The following is a 17,939-nucleotide window of genomic DNA, read 5'->3' on the forward strand; positions in this document are numbered from 1 at the left end:
ACATTCTGATGGTTTCTTAAACTTACACAAATATATCACATTTTCAGGGTTCAATATGACTTCCTGTCATGGCGTTAGCCGTATCTTCCTCAGCCACAAGTTCAGGGCTCCAGACTGCTGCTAAATGGTGGCATTTTGTGACTAAAATTGGAGACATCACGAGTGCGACCGGATAAAAATACGCATCCCTTATGATGTTAAGGGATGCACTTTGTCCCTTATCACCATGAAAATGAAAAATAGTCTTGTCAAATGTTGAGTCAGGTGATGACAGCTTGTCACAGGCCAACCCCATCGATGCCAGCATGTCAGTCTCATTTCCGTTTGACCTTTCTGGCATCTTTGTTTTCACACTTTGCCTGGTTGTCACTTGACGCGTCGCCTCCCCTTGCTACCAATTTTTACGGCAGCCGATTTGGTTCTTGGAAAGGGACTGTGGGGGGTGTCTGGGATACTTGCCTCCTTCAAAATATCATACAGCCTGCAGAGCTGTGTGCAGTTGGAGGAGTCGTGGTACTGCAGACGACCTGAGGGATTTATAACCTCCACTTTCTCTCGTTTGTCTCTCATTGGTTTTGAAACCAATGACTTCCTGGTATGTATAAATGTCGTAGAGCAGGGGTCTCAAACTCAATTTACTTGGGGGCCACTGGATCTCGGGTCTGGGTGAGACTGGGCCGCATCAGGTTTTCCAAAAAAACCAAAAAACAACCGCATTTATTAAAAACAAAAAAATTAAAAAAACTTCGCTTTGGTTCCAATTTTCTACAAGAAAAGCTCTGATAAAACATTCCACTGTTCTCAAATATCTTACTTTTTATTTTTCTACACTAAATAAGATGAAAAATAAATAAAGAAATCAAGAATAAAGAAAATTAATCAATCAGTAATAAATAAATAAATGTAATAATAATAATAAAACGGCAAATAATACAAACTTAAGAAACCACATATGTGGTGGTGGGTAGACAAATTATTTTTTTCAGATTAAAATGAACAAAGCATTATTAGAGCCCTGTAGACATGACAAAACACGACTATAGTCACATTTATACTCTTTTTATTTACAACATATTGCGCAACTGCAGGGTCTTGAGACACATGCTAACTCGCAAACTAGAGAGCTAGCGACCTAAACGGTAGCCTTCAAGTTATTTCCTTTAAACTTAAATAGCCAAAAACTTACCACTTCCACACGGATAGGGAGGATAACTATTAACAGTTATTTAACCTTCAACATGAACATTAATCAAACGTAATAATTTTTTCTGGGTACATGATACCATACAGCATCCATATCAAACTTGCGTGGGCCACACTAACATTAAACTTTCATATCAAACTAGTGTCCTGCGGGCCACATTTGGCCCGCAGGACGCGTGTTTGAAACCCCTGTCATAGAGCATGCGCTGGCAATAAAGCAGTTTTAGAGAAGCCACCAACAATTTAGTGGAGCTCAGGAGAAGCCGCACATGTGGGCTTGCCTCCAACCTCATCTGCCCTTGGGGGAGCACTCTTTGTCGGACACACTTTGTCAGAGGTGCTGTTAGTGCTGTGTAGCTCAGAAGCCCAACATTAGAGCGCTGTGTGGACGCACAGCATGTCCGACATTAATGCACCTTTCCCGACAAGAGCACGCTGCGTCTGGCTTCAGCAAGAATTTGGCGGATATTTCACATTCATGGTCACAAAAACAATCCTGTGTGAAATGCTGTTGACGGATAAAAATATTTTTCTCTTGCTCCAATAACTTCTGCCTGAGCTTGCCTCCTAGACAGAGAAGCAAAGCTTGGGGGAGGACAGAGAGAGTATTGCGCCTACAGCCACGCCCGTAAGGAAGTCCGCTTCTCTGTGACATCACAAAGGAACAGTTTTGCAACGCCCTCTGAAACCAAGCGTTTGGAGCCATCCCTAACTTCTTTCAGGACTCACTTCCAAATGCGCAAAGCTCATTATCTGAAACTTTGGCATGGTTTAACACCAGAATACAACATTCTAAATACATTCATAGGTCAGAAACGTGGAAAAGGCATAATAGGTCCACTTTAATGAAAGTGCACTGAAGACACATAAAAGAAATTGGCAGTATATTGGAATTTCTGTACAATGTGTGTATGCTACTGGCCCTGCCTCCACCCACTGAGACTGTGACTGACAAAAGGGCTCACTCTGTTCATGTTGTTCGATGGAAAAACATGCCAAGGTACTGAAACCAATGCAGAGAGTGAACTCTCTCCCTTCCTATTAAAACTAAGACACTCATGCACATAAAAATATATTGAGTTGGGCAAAATGGTCATCTTTATTTTCATTTGTTGTTTGATTGATTGATTTATTATCATCCCAGGCCTAGTGTCCATCACACAGTTTTTTCAGGACTAGGAAGTTGTCACTTTTTATTCTTGTAAGATCTTGTGCCACAAGGTCTTGTGACGCGGTTAGCCCCACAGTCAGGAAATTGGGAACAGCTAAGTTCGATTCTCTGCTTGGGCATCTCTGTGTGGAGTTTGCATGTTCTCCCCGTGCATGCGTAGGTTTTCTCCGGTTTCCTCCCACATTCCAAAAACATGCTAGGCTAATTGGCGACTCCAAATTGTCCATAGATATGAATATGAGTGTGAATGGTTGTTTGTCTATATGAGCCCTGTGATTGGCTGGCCACCAGTCCAGGGTGTATCCCGGCTGCAGCATACCCCCGCGAGCCTATTGAGGATAAGCAGCATAGAAAATGAATGGATGTGTTGTTAAATAGTTTGACAGCCAGGGTGAATAAAATGTATATTTTTACTAGTGCCCTGTATCGCCTACCAGAGGGGAGGAATTGGAACAGTTTGTGGGCGTGGTGTGAGCGGTCCGCAGAGATGTTGGCGGACCAGGGCCAAGAAGAGGGTGTCTTGGTCTGGTCCAGTGCGGTTCTCTACATAGGGCAGGCCGCTCCCGATGGTTTTCTCTGCGGACCTGATTGCCCATTGCAGTCTGCTCCAGTCCAGTTCGGTAGCAGAGCGAAACCAAATGATGCTTGAGGTGCAAAGAACAAGACTATATTATTGCATTATCCAAGATTGTTAGCAGTTCCTTTTGGCAAATTGAGCAGTCTCAGGAAATACATCCGCTGCTGCTCCTTTTTCCATACCATGTCCGTGTGGGAGGACCACTTCAGGGCCCTGGAGATGGTGGAGCCCAGGAACTCGAAGGAGTCCACTGTATAAACAGTGTTGTTGAGGATTGTGAGGGAGGGGATTGGGCCGCACAATCGCCTAAAGTCCAGTCCGCTGTTATCTTCAGTCTTGAGCAGATTCAGTTCCAGGTTCACAACACGGATGACTTATTTATTCATTTATATAGGTTCAAAAACCTATATTCCATAGTATCATCCAAGTCTGTAAATACATAAAAAAAATCAATCCCAAACCTCTGTGCACAGGCTTTTGGGGTAAAAGAGGAGCATATAGAATGGCGGTACATCAACATTATGACAGTCCAGGTCTTGTATTTGAACAGAAAATGAAGATTTCAATGTCCCACAAGCTTTATTTAATGAATGAATACATGGTTGCTGTTTCATGATTGACTGTGGCTTATATATGAAATGCATATTTCAGCAAATGTGACATATTGCTGGCCTAAATGAAGTTATTTGAAGCATAAAACGTTCCAAAATGAAGTAAAATACCAATACAGTTTAATACTAGGTGTCACTAGGAACTCACACCAGACTTGATCACCAACGGGAAGCTATATTAGAATTATCTTACAACAGACACAGTAATAATAATGATGATAGTAATAATAATTATACTAATGGTCATCATAATAACATGGGCTACTGTTGTGGGCGTGGGCCAGCTAAAACTCAAATCTGAATCCCTGCATCACTTCCTGTCCACGTGTCTGGAAGACATTTATCGAAACACACACAAGTACACACACTTAGTTATGTCTTAAATGGCTTATGTTCTCTGATTATGTCTACTATGTTGGGTAATACAAGCGTAAAGGTGACTATAGGGGTGCTATTTTAGCTCTAGGGGCTCGATTAATGGTAAAAATCATATTCAGACAGGTTCGCAGAGCCATACCCTGACACCTTGTGGAGCTGAGTTGCAGAGGTTATAATTGGCCCAAAAGTAGACTAATTTATTCCCTTCCCGTCTGATCCTGATATCTGAAGTTGGATATCTGACGATACCGATACTATTCCAATACCGGAGCTATAATGCCATATATTTCCATTTCAATCGTTTTACCCTCCCCTATTTATAGGGCATGTCTACACGAGTACAGCTGTTTTGAAAAGGCATATTTTTCTCTATTTTGGCCTCTCAACCACACGCAAACATTGATTTTTGTAAAATGGAGCCTTTTGATTTGTGTCACAGAAGAAATGTGTGACACAATGTCATGTTTTAAAACCCTATTCAACAACAGAACATGACGTTTTTGCCTTCTGGGTGTTGGTTTCGTTTTGTGAGTACGCATGGGTGATGTGAAACCAAACATTCATGATGTTTCATGGGCTTCATGTTTTTACATTGAACAGAGGTGTTTATAATGCCACCAAGTCAGAATGCGTTTTATGTGGACAGACTTTTTATAGCCTAGGGCAGCTATTTTGATTAGTTTTAGCATCAAATATGGACGACTGAAGCTGAAAGTGGACTAGTTTCAGTGACGAGTCTTCTGAAAAAGGTGTCCCGGGTTGCTGTCAGTGGGTAGTGTCATGGTCCACACTCGCACCACTTAAGGAGTCTTTTCATTCCAGGGTGCTGCACAGATTGGATACTAGTGTTGCACTCAGCCATATTTGGTCAAGACGACATGTTCTGCAAATCATTTCTTTTAGGCTGCAGCCAATTCCTAAACTTGTGGTAGATGCATACATGACACAGACGAGCGACGTTTCCCCGACCGTTATATATGCTGGAGCCTATCCCAGCTATTTTTCGGGCGCAGTACACCCTGGACTGGTGGCCAGCCAATCACAGGGCACATATAGACAAACAACCAATCACACTCACATTCATACTAGGGTTGTGAATCTCAGCACTGAGGACGATTTGATACCCATCTCGAAGCACTGCCAGCGATACCATACTTTAACGATACATGGAATTTTCTGGCAATACGATGCGATTACGGTTCACCCTCTTCACGATGCGATGCATCAATGCAAATCTGATATGATATAGTGCAATTTCTTGCGATATGATGCAATTCAACATGATGCAAATAAGCAAAGGGAAAAAATGGAATTCAGTATGATCCTACCAAAAGGATTTGGCTTTATTCCTTCTAGGCACTTGGCAGTAAATTCAACTAAGGTGCTATTTGTCTTTTTTACGATGCACCACTTCTTGATCATTCTGTTTGCCATCTTAAAACAGCAACCACTTTTCAAAAACAACTTTCCTCCCACTTTCACATCGGCTATGCAATTACAATAGCAGTGGTTCAGTGGTGGAGTAAAACAATGAAACAATAATTACTGCTGTAAAAAATACAGTACAGCAACAACAAAGTTAAAGTGACACTTTTAACAGTGCAATCAATGTTTGTTTATATTCCTGTCTGTTAAACATACTGCTAATATGAATGCACTAGCAGCTAGGCTAATACAGTAGTGAGGAGCAGAAAGTGGAAAAAAACTTCTACGCTTTTTAAATTGTTTCTAATTGTTTTTAATGTCACCTGCTGAACACTCGTTCGGGCGGACTTGTTGCAGGTAGCTCCTGGACAATTTGGAAAGCAGAGGAAGATCCACTTGACCTGATATGACCTGATATATGACCTGACCTGATATGCTTGGTTTTTCCCGGGTGTCCGACCAGGAACTAGACGGGGAGGCGGGGGTAGACTTGTCCGTGTTGTGGTGTCCCCTTTTTAAGGGGGTCTGCATGTTTGTCGTGCTGCCGTTGTATGTTGTATGTTGTGTAGTAGTTGTATGTGCCTCATGGCTTCCGTCCGTATTCAATATAAAAGAGAAAATAATGATGGTGCATTCATGGCACCTGGGGAACAGCATATGGGGTGAAGTTGAACATTAATAAAACGGCGCTTGCATTGGATTTTACCTATTCCCACAAACGCATCGCGATGAATCTAGATTTCACCCGTCGATCGCACCCATTTGCATTGAATGAGCCGATGCGTGCGCATCGATGTATCGATTAATATTGATTATTTTCCACACACTTAATTCATACCTATGGAGAATTTGGAGTTGCCAATTAACCTAGCATGTTTTTGGGAGGGAACCGGACAAAATCCTCGCATGCACAGGGAGAACATGCAAACGCCACACAGAGATGGCCGAGGGTGGGATTGAACTCTGGTTTCCTAGCTGTGTGGCCTGCGTGCTAACCACTCGCCCGCTATACAGCCTGATTTTTACATATATTTTTACTAGCACAGAATGTGTACTTTTTGGGTTACTGAATAAAATGTCATTTAATTGGACCAGTTATTGACAAATGGATGTAGCATGGCTATCTTTTGTAACACGACATCAGCCTCTGCACACATACCAGGGCTCTACGTTAAAAACAAAAATGACTTGCCCATGGGGAATCCTTAAGGTGAGAACTACTTGCCCCAACTTGCCCCATGTAAAATGAAAAGACTGCCATAATGATATCATACAGTGCATCCGGAAAAGTATTCACAGCGCTTCACTTTTTCTACATTTTGTCATGTTACAGCCTCATTCCAAACTGAATTAAATTATACTCTGACCTCAAAATTCTACACAAAATACTCCATTATGACAATGTGAAAACGTTTTTTTGACATGTTTTGAATTTATTAAAAATAGAAAACAAAAAAATCACATTTACATAAGTATTCACAGCCTTTGCCATGAAGCTCAAAATTGAGCTCAGGTGCATCTTTTTTCCACTGATCATCCTTGAGATCTTTCTACAGCTTAATTGGAGTCCACCTGCAGTAAATTCAGTTGATTAGACATGATTTGGAAATATATTAACTGTCTATATAAGGTCCCACAGTTGACTGTGCATGTCAGAGCACAAATACCAAGCATGAAGTCAAAAGAACTGTCTGTAGACCTGCGAGACAGGATTGTCTTGAGGCACAAATCTGGGGAAAATTGAGCTCAGGTGCATCTTTTTTCCACTGATCATCCTTGAGATCTTTCTACAGCTTAATTGGAGTCCACCTGCAGTAAATTCAGTTGATTGGACATGATTTGGAAATAACTGTCTATATAAGGTCCCACAGTTGACTGTGCATGTCAGAGCACAAACACCAAGCATGAAGTCAAAAGAACTGTCTGTAGACCTGCGAGACAGGATTGTCTTGAGGCACAAATCTGGGGAAGGATACAGAAAAATTTCTGCTGCTTTGAAGGTCCCAATGAGCACAGTGGCCTCCATTATTGGTAAATGGAAGACGTTTGGAACCACCAGGACTCTTCCTAGAGCTGGCCGGCCTTCTAAACTGAGCGATCGGGGAAGAAGGGCCTTAGTCAGGGAGGTGACCAAGGCCCCGATGGTCACTCTGTCAGAGCTCCAGCGTTCCTCTGTGGAGAGAGGAGAGCCTTCCAGAAGGACAACCATCTCTGCAGCAATCCACCAATCAGGCCTGTATGGTAGAGTGGCCAGACGAAAGCCACTCCTTAGTAAAAGGAACATGGCAGCCCATCTGGAATTTGCCAAAAAGCACCTGAATGACTCTCAGACCATGAGAAACAAAATTCTCTAATCTGATGGCTTTCGTCTGGCCACTCTACCATACATAATAATAATAATAATGATAATAATGATAATTCATCAGATAATAGTACTGATGCATTGTATTTGGAAGAATGTCTGAAAAATTGTGGAGATGTATGTTAACATGGCAAACCATGCTACCTTACACATGGTAGTCGTAGTAAGCAGTGATATTTACAAGTTGTGCACCACAATGAAACATTTGACACATTTGTGTACTAGTAAACTGTTTTTAATCCAGAAAAAATGCTCAATGGTCAAACAATAATTTGTGAAGCAAAGGTGAGAAAAATACACAGAGAAATTGAACCACTAGATTTTGTAGCTTGTGCAAAATCAGCACTTGGTATTGGATCTAATCGGTGATGTTTCATTGTGACCACTTCAAATTGTCACAGCAATGTGATTCACTCACCTGTGCCATCATTTGATTTGCTGCCGCTAATAAAATACTTGTTTAGGAGGCACTGGTTCATCACTTTTTGCTGTTTTCCTTCAGAAGTTGTTGAAGAATTAGACCTTGTTGGCAGGGACGCCATGATAGATGTTTTCCTAGTAAAACGATCGCTGATTGGTTGATCGCAAACAAGAACGGGTGTGGGTAAAACGCGGATTGTGGACTAAGGACCGCGGTCTAAATAAACGATTCTGATTGGTCCATTTCAAGATTTGCAAGGATTGATTTGCAAATTACCACCGGAATTACGCAGTCCGTGTTTTACCAACACCCGACAAGAACCGCTTAAAAAAAGCTCTTGGCAGTATGGCATGCTAAAGTGCACTTTAGCATGCCCGACGGGAATATTAATGATTGGATTTACTTGCCCGAATTTTGTTTTAACTTGCCCCGGGCCATCGGTACATCATTATTGTCGAGCCCTGCATACGCAGTTATATATGGGGCAAACGGTGCTGTCATTGTGAAGGATGTGGTGCTTTCATGGCGTTATCATGTCTGTGTTGAGCGCCAGGGTTCATATTGTTTGGTGTCATAGGAATGCTTCATGCTAGCACGCTGCATGTCACCCACATCAAACAAAGATGTGCTAATCTTCTCTCAGGAAAGCAAACTCTAGGCTCCAAAAGTTGACGACTACAGATTATAAAGATTAAAAAGTCACAATTCATGCACATTGTCATTGCAAGGTCATTGCTGCCAAGATGTTTAATCCCGGAGGTTATGGGACAATACAATTTCAGCGTCCTATGCGTCCTATGTCAATGTCAAACCCAAGTGTTTGAATCTTACATCCAACAAAATCACTTATTATTCCACTACTGTACATTTCTAGATCTTGCCCATATTCTGCAGGGAGGGGCTGCATTCAATCAGTGACACGAGGCCTTAGAAAGCGTCTGATAAGATGTTGTTACTGCAAAGGAATGTCAAGCTGAATTCCTGTGCGGGTCAGCAGCCAGCAGAGCAGCCATCCAGTCTTGTCGTCATGTTGCTCAAACACCAAACCACATTGGTAGGAATTCTCAGCTTCACTCAAACCGGCAGTACCGGCATAAAAAGTCATCCATAATATTTATGGCAGCTGGGACGCTAGCTCCCTTTCGACACCGGTCTGCTTCCCTGAAACGACTGAAGGCCAACTCCCCCAGGAAGTAGTCAAGCTGCAGTAGATATTGTATAATCACAGGAAAGGGCAGCTGCCTGATACCATTTTGGCTTGGCGCACCAAAGGATTTGATCAAACATTGGATTCTTCTCGTAATTGAGTATGGATTAGCTTGTTTGATTAATCAAGTAATTGGATAAAACACACATTATAGCCTCAAAGTTGGGGAAAATAGTTGGAATAAACAGATATTTGTGTAGGGCCCCAACTGACCATTATTTTCTCAGTTGATGAAACTGAAGCTTGCACTTTTGATTAAGTGTCTGCAATCCGTTTGCTGTGGCTCTAGCTGGTTTATGCTTCTGTGTAAGCACTCCGCTGTCATCCGCCTTTTCAAAGTTCTGTGTCTGGGTTGGGCGTGAGCCGTGTAGTTCTCCGCTGAATTGCTGGAAGAGTCCACTGGGCCGGCGCTAGTTGGTGCCAGTTGGTGCCAGTTGGCGCCAGTTGGCGCCAGTTGGTGCCAATGCAATTTGCTGTGGCCCCTAGTGTCGCCAATAAGGTGCCTAGTGGCTCAAACTGCCTCCCAACTGGCTCGTGGTGGCCCGTAACGGTGGAAAAAATTGAGTTTGGCGACAAGAGAACAATAGCTAACTAATATCAACTAATTGATTTGATGTGTGAATGGGAATTTTTGTGGGAGTTGAACACCTTTAGTGGGAACTCTTGATGCTAGAGGTTGCTGACCTCAAGGTTGGGCCCAAGACCAGGGGTCGGCAACTTGTGGCTCGGAAGTCACACGGGGCTCTCCATCCTCCTTCGCTGCGCTCTGTGGACATTTTCTTTCTAATACTGGAGTGTAGGAAATGTACATTTTTGAAAAGAGTTTGAAATATCTGACTCACCGCAAGTCTGTGAATGCATCTATGCTGTGTTATATTAATACATTGAATATGTTTGTAATTAGAGCATAGAAAACCTGTTTAGGACCTTCAAAATAGGATTTTTGCCGTAATTAGAGAACAGCGGATATGAAATTACACCCCTATTGTCACCTTTACACTTCTATTATCTACACCACATTGCTCAACTGGAGGCTTTGAGATCACTTCAGGGACACAAGAAACTTCTGCCTTTTTAAATGGGAACTTGCACAATTTTGCCCATCATTCATAATCCTTTTGTGAAACATGAACATATTTCTTTCATTTTTCTGTGCATTATCACACAAGATCTACAAACAAGTAGATATATGCTAGTCCTGTCAACAACAACAGCGACAACAACACTTCTGATGTCCGCGCTCCTTGGAATGGCTGTGTCTTCCAGCACAAGATGTGTGCTGCAGTCCTCAGGTAAAAAATGCTGACGGCAAACGAGCATATTGTTGAGTCTTTGTAGCAAAATCCAGCTATCCACTCTTCCATCTGTGGATGACGCTGAGGCAACCGGTTAGCGAGGTGTCATGTTTGTTAGTTAGTATCAACGTGCCGAGGAAAGAAGTTTCAGTAGACATGAGTAAATTAGCTAAAGTCTAACATGCTAACCGTTACCATGCTAAGACCTAGCAAGAGAGCCTCACGTTGAAAAAGTGCAAAGGCTGTCCTATAACCTCCCTACATCATGCCATGTGTGTATTTGCCTTTAGACATGAGTAAATTAGCTTAAATGCTAAAATGCTAACGGCTACATGATAGCACCTAGCATCATAACTTCAAGTCCCAAAAGTCTTAATGAAGTCCCACAGTGTCCCCACATCATGACAAGTGTGTAGTTGCCTTTAAACATGAGTAAATTAGCTTAAATGCTAACATGCTAACGGCTACCATGCTAGCACCTAGCAAGAGGGCCTCAAGTTTAGAAAGTACCAAGGTTGCCCTATAACCTCCCTGCATTACGCCATGTGTGTATTTGCCTTTAGACATGAGTAAATTAGCACGAATGCTAACATGCTAACGGCTACCATGCTAGCACCTAGCAAGAGGGCCTCAAGTTTAGAAAGTACCAAGGTTGTCCTATAACCTCCCTGCATCATGCCATGTGTATATTTGCCTTTAGACATGAGTAAATTAGCTTAAATGCTAACATGCTAACGGCTACCGTGCTAGCACCTAGGAAGAGGGCCTCAAGTTTAAAAACTGCCAAGGTTGTCCTATATCATCCCTGCATCATGCCATATGTGTTTTTGCCTTTAGACATGAGTAAATTAGCTTACATGCTAACGGCTACCATGCTAGCACCTAGCAAGAGGGCCTCAAGTTTAAAAACTGCCAAGGTTGTCCTATAACATCCCTGCATTATGCCATGTGTGTATTTGCCTTTAGACATGAGTAAATTAGCTAAAATGCTAACATGCTAACGGCTACCATGCTAGCACCTAGCAAAAGGGCCTAGCAACATAGCATCAGGTCTTGAAAGTTGCCAGGCACTGCTGTGGTGTCTGTACATGTCATGTGTTGTTTTCCAATTGAAAGCAGCACTTGCATTGCCATGGAGGACTAAAGAGCAGAGAGTGCGTGACATGTGGGTCGATACTGTCCTGACATGATGATAACACAGCCTATTGCTGTATCACGGATTCTATAAAAATGTTGATATTTTGATACTTTGGTCTTTGAGGTGCCTGGAGTCACTGTGCTTAATTAGAAAAATCTAACTTTTAAAATCTACATAATAAATGAGCTGTATGGTATCAGCTGGGAAGGGAATCATTGTAATCGCACGTCAACAGAAGGTGGTTTTTGAAGGGAGGGGCTGTGAGGAGGAGGAGGTGGTGGCCATGGCAGTGAATGAGCACAGAGGGCTGAAGCGCTCATGTCGAACAGAAGCTTCTTACGGCCAAACGATTCGAGATATGGACACCACGAGACGACCGTGAGCGGCCCTGCTTTGCAGCAGTCTATAGGCTTGCATTACTGGGCACGTCCATAATCATTTGGCTTTGGCTTTTGTCTAAACTCAGTTTGTGGAAAAAATATTAGTGGCCACATTACACGTTATCAATGCTGTAGAAAACACAAAAATGCTAAAGCTACTTACCATTTAGAGACGTTTTGAGGTAACCTCTTTTCTTTTCTTATGTGCCCTGTCCTGTATGTTAAAAGCCGACATTTTTAAAAGATACATCCGCGTTTATTATTAACTCTTAAACCGTTCACAGCTAGCGGCACAAAGCGGAAGTCCTTTTAAGTACTCGCGAATGTAACCAACCACAGTCTGGAGGCGGGTCATGGGTGCAATACATTAAAACAGACCATTTCTGCAGGAAGCACGAAATCCAAAGAACTTCAGCTGAATAGGTTCAGATTCGGGACAAACTATAAAACATTATGTGCTGGTTATTGCATGTAGCTGCGTCCACAACTCAATACAAAGGGCCAAAAAATGAGCATAATAGGTCCCCTTAGGATGAGGATAAACATATTTCTTACAGTATTTCCATTTTCTGTGCATTATAACATAAAAAATTCAATTCAATTCAGCTAGCTTACAATGCTGCCATTGGGATACCCCTATTCCGAGTATGAATCCCTCTAAAAAAACTAAACCTAACAACGTTGCATGGTTTGATATCCATGCTGTGATCATACATTATTATTATTATTATTATTACAGTATCTTACCGATTGCATGATTACAGCATGTAGAAGTTTTTTTAGAGGGCTTCATAGTCTACATACTAAGTCAGGGGTGGGCAAATATTTTGACTTGTGGGCCGCATTGAGTTAACAAAATTGCCCGGGCGGCCAGAACATATTTAACACACACACTATTTTATGTTTAGAATTTTCCTTGAATTATTTGTCTAATTTTATGTGTAAAAGTGTTATACTATCAGCTGTATGTTCTCATGTCCCTTTTTTCAGGAGCACTTTAAACATCAGACCACATCAAACTATGTCATTTCATTTTACAGTTTTGTTGTATTTTTTTTTTTTTTACTAAATAAGACATCTGCTTTGCAAATCATGTTGCCAGTTTGTATGTTAAAAGTTGAAATACGGGCTGCACAGTGGTCGAGTGGTTAGTATGCAGACCTCACAGCTAGGAGACTTGAGTTCAATCCCACCCTTGGCCATCTCTGTGCGGAGTTTGCATGTTCTCCCCGTGCATGCGTAGGTTTTCTCCGGGTACTCTGGTGAAGTGAAGTGAAGAGGGTGAACTGTAATCGCATCGTATTGCCAGAAAATTCCATGTATCGTTTAAGTATGGTATCGCTGGCAGTGCTTCGAGATGTGTATCAAATCGTCCTCAGTGCTGAGATTCACAACCCTAGTATGAATGTGAGTGTGATTGGTTGTTTGTCTATATGTGCCCTGTGATTGGCTGGCCACCAGTCCAGGGTGTACCCTGCCCGAAAAATAGCTGGGATAGGCTCCAGCGACTCCGGCGACACCAAATTGTCCATAGGTATGAATGTGAGTGTGAATGGTTGTTTGTCTATATGTGCCCTGTGATAGGCTGGCGACCAGTCCAGGGTGTACCCCGCCTCTCGCCCGAAGACAGCTGGGATAGGCTCCAGCAACCCCCGCGACCCTCGTGAGGACAAGCAGTAGAAAATTAATGAATGAATGAAGTTGAAATACTTAGAAAGCAACTAGCGGGCCGGATTAAAATGCTCGATGGGCCGCATGTGGCCCCCAGGGCGTAGTTTGCCCACCCCTGTACTAAGTGTATCCCAATGACAGCATTGTAAGCTAGCTGAAATTAACTTGTTTTCTTGTGTTATGATGCACAGAAAAGGGAAAGAAATACTATTAGGATTCACATAAGGATTGTGATTGATGGGCAAAAATTCCCCCAAACGTGCAGTTCCCCTTTAACATTTTCATCAGGAGTGTGTAGCGACTGGCACCGTAGTTGAAACACAATATAAGGCCGAAATACTGTAGAAAGTCAAAGCAAAACCATGCTGTGAAGTACAAGCAGGCAGGCACGAGTTTCATTCCATATCAAAAGCAGACCTGTAACACAGAAGCAGACACTTTCTATGATGTCATTTATTCTGGCAAGCTATTCATCACCTGTAGTGCGCTTTCACTAAGACAGGGCATTGTGAACAGGCTATTTTTATTCACGTTATTCCAAGCCCCCCCATGTGATGCTGATGGACAGTCGCGCCAGCGCTGTTGACAAGAGTTCCAGCAGTCCGACGGCGACACGTATGAATGATGCAGATACATAGAGTGCGGCTTCAGTGTGACAGTTGACAAGATAGCTCGTAAAGCGGAAGCCTGGCTGGGCGAAGGAAGTGGACTAAAAAAAGACCTTTAAACATGGATCTCTGTGAGAGCTCTGTGGAATATTTTCCCTTTGTGCATCATTTTCTGTTAGCCATCAGTCCTATGGCTGGAAGGAAACGCTGTAGGATCTGTGTTATTTGTAATGATGCTGTCATGAATCAATGACAGATGAAACCCAATCCAGTCTGTTTTTTGTTTTGGTGTTTTCTGTTGTAGTGAACTCTGCACATACGACTCACTTCCTCTTGTTGTCAGTGCGGGTGGGAAACATTTGCTTTTTATTCCATCCCTCAAGGCCTTTTTTTTTTTTTTTAAATTGTGGTCAGAAGCTCTTGCAGTGCCCGTTAAAGACAGATCCACTTCAAAATGTTCTTTTCTTAACTTTGTCAGCTGTGCTTAAAGACACAGCAGACAGGATATGCCGCTTCCAGCTGAATCATTGCAGGGAGTATGCAGACGCTGGAATGCCCTTTTATGGCATAGAAGGGCTTTTTTAAACAGGAAATGATGTAATTGGTAAGGAGGTCGAGTTCTTCAAGTTGCAGACACACCAACCAGCAGAGGTTGTTTGTTTTATTTCCTATCACGTAGTCTAGAAAGAGTAGCAGCTGAAACAAGTGATTGCAAGCTGCGTCTTTTTGTATATTCAGGCAGAAGAAGAAAGCCAGAGTCGATCAGCTGACAGTGCAGGGGCACTCAGTAGAACACTGTACTTCAGGTACTGGCTGCAACTACACTCATCATTTTGTTCTTTTCAATATCATATATTATGAATTATGAAGCTATAATACGTTTTTATCTATAATAAATAGGGACGTCAATTAAATTAAATTAAAGTAAACAATTTATACGCGACTATGATAACTATAATTGAAATTTTATGTAAAGGGATGTCAATGGGACAAATTTGCGAGAGGCAAAAAGAAGTGATGATGCAACTCCACAATTGGTTTGGTTCAGTTTTAAGTCAGACAAACGGCCACAAGGGGGCACAAGTGCATTTTAAAATGATTATTCATTCATTCATTTTCTACCGCTTATCCCCACGAGGGTCGCAGGGGTGCTGGAGCCTATCCCAGCTTTCTTCGGGCGAGAGGCGGGGTTCACCCTGGACTGGTGGCCAGCCAATCACAGGGCACATATAGACAAACAACCATTCACACTCACATTCATACCATACCTATGGACAATTTGGAGTGGCCAATTAACCTAGCATGTTTTTGGAATGTGGGAGGAAACCGGAGTACCCGGAGAAAACCCACGCATGCACGGGGAGAACATGCAAACTCCACACAGAGATGCCCGAGCGGAGAATCGAACTCAGGTCTCCTAGGTGTGTGGACTATGCGCTAACCAATCGAACATCGTGCAGCCTTCATTCATTATTTTCCCATATTTTAACCTTTTCTGTAACCTAATTTTACATACAATTACAACTTTATTTGTTGTTTTGTTTGTTTCATCATAATATTATTGTTTTTAGAAAGTAAACTTTCTTTAATATTTCAACTTTACACCACTAAAATGAAATTTTTTCTCAAATCATGGCTTTTTTCATCAACTTTTCCACCAACTTAATTTTTCATAAGTTACTTTATTTTGTTTTGTTTCTCATCTTTATACAATATTTTTTTCTTTAATATTATCTGAGGAAAGATGAGAGTCATTTTTTGTCTATCTAGCCCTAGAACACAATATTTGTGCCTTGAAAAATCAGTCAAAATCATGGACCTTTTTGTTTCATCTGAAAAACCAACATGTCAACAAAAAGCCATCCTCGATAGATAAAAATTACCTTTTCTGACCTTCGGTTATTTACTAATTAATATATTAGTAAATAATATATTTACTAATTAATATATTAGTAAATAACCGTAGGTTGTCTGTATATGTACTGCATATATATTGTACATAATGGTCAATAATTGTGCGCCATGTATGTAATTTATGAATGAACAGAACACAAATAGTGCTTTTCAGGTGTGCCATAAAAAAATGATGCAATGGCAAATTTTGGGCGGCACGGCGGTCGAGTGGTTAGCGTGCAGACCTCACAGGTAGGAGACCAGGGTTCAATTCCACCCTCGGCCATCTCTGTGTGGAGTTTGCATGTTCTCCCCGTGCATGTGTTGGTTTTCTCCGGGTACTCCGGTTTCCTCCCACATTCCAAAAACATGCTAGGTTAATTGACGACTCCAAATTGTCCATAGGTATGAATGTGAGTGTGAATGGTTGTTTGTCTATATGTGCCCTGTGATTGGCTGGCCACCAGTCCAGGGTGTACCCCGCCTCTCGCCCAAAGACAGCTGGGATAGGCTCCATCACCCCCGCGACCCTCGTGAGGAAAAAGCGGTAAAAAATGAATGAATGAATGGCAAATTTTGGGGCAGCATGGAGGCAAAATATGCTGCACCACCGTGAATAAGCAGCCCGTGAATCCTCTTATGAATGTGGTGCAAATTTTGGCTGCTTCTGCTTGATTCATGCTGATTTGTTTTTTTTAGTGTGACGGGGGCTTAACAAACATTTTGTCTTTCCCACTTTTCACTTGGTTCCGTCTAAAGAGCAATGACAGCTGTGGGATGCAGGATGTGTAAGAGAGCCTCTGGTTTCATGGTTACGATAAGCTTCTGTAACTGACTTCCTGTTTCAGTTTGAGCTGGGTCTACACTCGTCTGGCAAGGATTCCTCATTTGAAATCCAGCCTAAATAAAACAGTACAGTTCTCTACAATGAATCCTAATTAGGCTCTCTTTTCCAGTGAAGAAGCACTTGTTGATTGATCATTTATTGATTGATCATTTAGTTTGTTAGTGTTTGGGCTGGGCAATTTATTGGAAAATAACTGAAACAACATATAGAGCTACTAATCGATTGTAAAACTGCCTCAATGTGGAAGCCGGAAGTGTGTTGAGATTGTCTGTTGGTGGTTAGGATGAGCTGGGAGCAAGAATAAACGTGCCCCCACTGTATCTCTCTCAGAACTTGTGTTCATGCAAACGCTTGTTTGGATGAACAAGCGGCGAAACACAACACTGTGTAAACACACTCATACAGCCTGAGTCACACACACATAGCCCCACTAGCATGCTCTGCTAAATTAAGCTAACCGCCGTAATGGGGGACTTCTGATGGTGTTTCAGCTTGTTCTTTCGATACATTTAGTTCGACTGGGGGGGGGGGGTAGTTTTTGTGATGAGATTCCGCCACGATTGAGTGGTCCTGGTCCACCGGCGAAGCGCTTCACACAATTTGTCAGTTTCCGCAACATTCTGCATTGAAGAGTAGATTCCATTTTTAATTGCTAATTCCGCGGTTAGCGCGCAGGCCTCACAGCTACAAGACTCAAGTTCAATTCCACCCTTGGGCCTCTCTCTGTGGAGTTTGCATGTTTTCTCCGAGTA

General features: G+C 42.2%; 1 protein-coding gene across 2 annotated transcripts in view; it reads left to right on the forward strand.

Annotated features, from left to right (window-relative positions):
- tln1 (talin 1) overlaps window positions 1-17,939 on the forward strand; it is a 75,029-nt gene that overhangs the window by 1,149 nt on the left and 55,941 nt on the right. The window contains exon 1 of one of the 2 annotated variants that reach the window (XM_058057246.2): window positions 15,106-15,253. The exons of the other annotated variant lie outside the window; for it this stretch is intronic. The gene's annotated coding sequence lies outside the window, so the exon portion shown is untranslated. Of the gene's footprint in view, window positions 1-15,105; window positions 15,254-17,939 lie in introns of those variants that run through there. 2 annotated transcript variants of the gene reach the window in all.

This window comes from Doryrhamphus excisus, linkage group LG19 (genome assembly GCF_037039965.1).
Source record: "Doryrhamphus excisus strain RoL-2023G ecotype Guam linkage group LG19, RoL_Dexc_Guam_v1.1, whole genome shotgun sequence".
NCBI lineage: Eukaryota > Metazoa > Chordata > Actinopteri > Syngnathiformes > Syngnathidae > Doryrhamphus > Doryrhamphus excisus.